The sequence below is a fragment of the Hyalella azteca genome, unplaced genomic scaffold (genome assembly GCF_000764305.2).
Source record: "Hyalella azteca isolate HAZT.00-mixed unplaced genomic scaffold, Hazt_2.0.2 contig2388, whole genome shotgun sequence".
NCBI classification, from domain to species: Eukaryota; Metazoa; Arthropoda; class Malacostraca; order Amphipoda; family Hyalellidae; genus Hyalella; species Hyalella azteca.
In genome coordinates, this window is record NW_025932665.1 from 1 (window position 1) to 2,255 (window position 2,255).

A 2,255-nucleotide genomic window follows, 5' to 3' on the forward strand; every position below is an offset into this window, starting at 1 on the left:
TTCGAGGTTTCGATGATTGTAAACTGAATTGTTTTGGAATTTGACATGAAAATTGTCGTGAAGTAATTCATCGAAAAATCAGTGCACGCATACACGTATATATGACTTCTGTGTTTCCTTCAGCTGGCAGTGCCTGCATGATAACTCAGTTTGAGTGCAAGAATGGCAACTGCATCAGAGCCAACTACGTCTGTGACGGTGATAACGACTGTAACGATATGAGTGACGAGGAAAACTGTTCTGAAAGTGAGTATCAGTGCATTACGATATGACAACAAATTTCTTCAGGGTAAGTACTGAAACTCTCCATCATGCGAAATATATGATTATTTAATTTCAATAAAAGTTTGCATTGTTTCTGTTTGTGCTAGTATGGAGACTGTACAAGTTACATATAAAGCCAAGATTCTTTTGGAAAAACTGAATTTACAGATATACGAGTAATTCGTGAAAAAACTCGTAAGATAAGACATCATATTGCGAACAAATTTTTCATCAAGTATAATTTATTATGACAGTATTTTCCGGTATTGAATAAAAAAATCTGGAACCCTATGCGTTTATGTTAGAAACAAGCTATCGGCATTCTAATTCGTATCGTAAAATGCTTGTAATTATAAGCTTTAAATTTTTTCCTTTACTTGAGAATGATCTTCCTTTGAGGTAATTAATGAACATTGAGTACAATGAAAACTACTTATGTATCTTTATAAATTTATCTGCATAAGTTTTGATAAAAATGTTCAAACTCTTAAGTACTGTCGACGAACAAATTAAATTGAAAATCAATTCAAATAATAAAGGACAACGTGCAATCAAAATCAAACCTCTGACGATGCTCCAACGGAATCCAAACTAAATTTGGTGACGTTACAGATATTGATTCATTTCATTAGAATGAGAGCGGCTCTCAACTTCATTTGGGATGAAAGGAATCATGATTCGAGTCTAATTTCAACTAAGAAATTACATTAAACTCAATTCACAATAAAACTCTTTAAACTTTGTAAAGATTTAAACTCACTCAAATTACGAGTAGGGAAAATTCAAGTGCGCATTGAGGACTTCTTCTAAAGGTTAAGATATTTTCAGCTCTCAATTTATAATAAACTTTGACTAATCCACATGCTTCCTTGCAGTTTGAGGCGTCTGGTCCAGGTTCTCCAGCTCTAATCCGGCCATACTGTTTTACTGACGTACATTTGACAACGACCAACATGCAATACAAATAAACATACTCCTACATACCGCTGCTATACAGTGCTTTCATAAAACTTTCATCACTGTATTGTTATCATCTTCAAGCTACTTGTTTACAATTTCATCTAAACTTTCCAACCATCATCAAGAAGTTAGATGGTTTTTTAGTTCAAAATAATCTCATTTATCTGCCGATGCAGCTAATGGCGGTCATTGATTCTGATTGCTCCTTGAGTATTGAAAGGATCTCAGAGCAAAACCGTTTGAATTCAGATTTAATGTTTCATCGGTAGTTACTGTAATGTAGTAAATAATTGCATGTATTCAGCTTTGTCCGTTAAATTGTTAGCTGCATTCTTAAAATTTTTTCAGTGAAATTTCAAGATCTAAATAAATTAGGTACTCGTATAATAAATATCAGCTAAGAATCGTAATCTGCAGAAGGCAACAGAAAATGTTTTCAATGCAAATAATTATTCATTTAATTGAATTTCTGTCTGGTACATATTAATACATCTTTATTTTTTAGCAAGTAAGCACACACGTTCGATATGTTGCTTCCATACAGACTAATTCGCTTTGTTTGTGTGATTTTTAACCTATCTTCAATAATGCATATACGGATATCAGCTCAACAGATCAAAAATATTATTATTGGTTTACCATTCTGATAAATTGTGGGAGAAAATTATTTTGGACTGCTTTTCAATATTCATTCGTGGATATATTCTTCATACCGCAAAGTTTTGCAGACTAATACCAAATCCTAATAAGAATTGAGATAACTAACTGCAAATAAGGAATGAAAATATGAGATGACATAATTGCCTCACATGGCGTACAACATATTGCAGTTGACAAAATGACCTCGCAGTATATAACGAACATACCGAAGAAACTTTGGCGTTACGTGGGTAGAAGTACAAAGGATCGACCTCTTTTGTCATGGATGTCTGTAGAATCGATCGTTTCTATCATAAAAACGAAAACAATGGAAAATGCAAGTTGATTGAAGATCAGAGCATGCTTTTTATTAGTAATCTTCTTATTCGTTC

At 33.0% G+C, this 2,255-nt stretch overlaps 1 long non-coding RNA gene across 1 annotated transcript; it reads left to right on the plus strand.

The window, feature by feature from the left end:
* The first annotated feature begins 122 nt into the window (after window positions 1–122).
* LOC108677606 lies at window positions 123–1,781 on the plus strand. Its single transcript, XR_001931273.2, has 2 exons — window positions 123–246; window positions 1,140–1,781. It is a non-coding gene; the product is annotated as an uncharacterized LOC108677606 (long non-coding RNA).
* The last annotated feature ends 474 nt before the right edge of the window (window positions 1,782–2,255 follow it).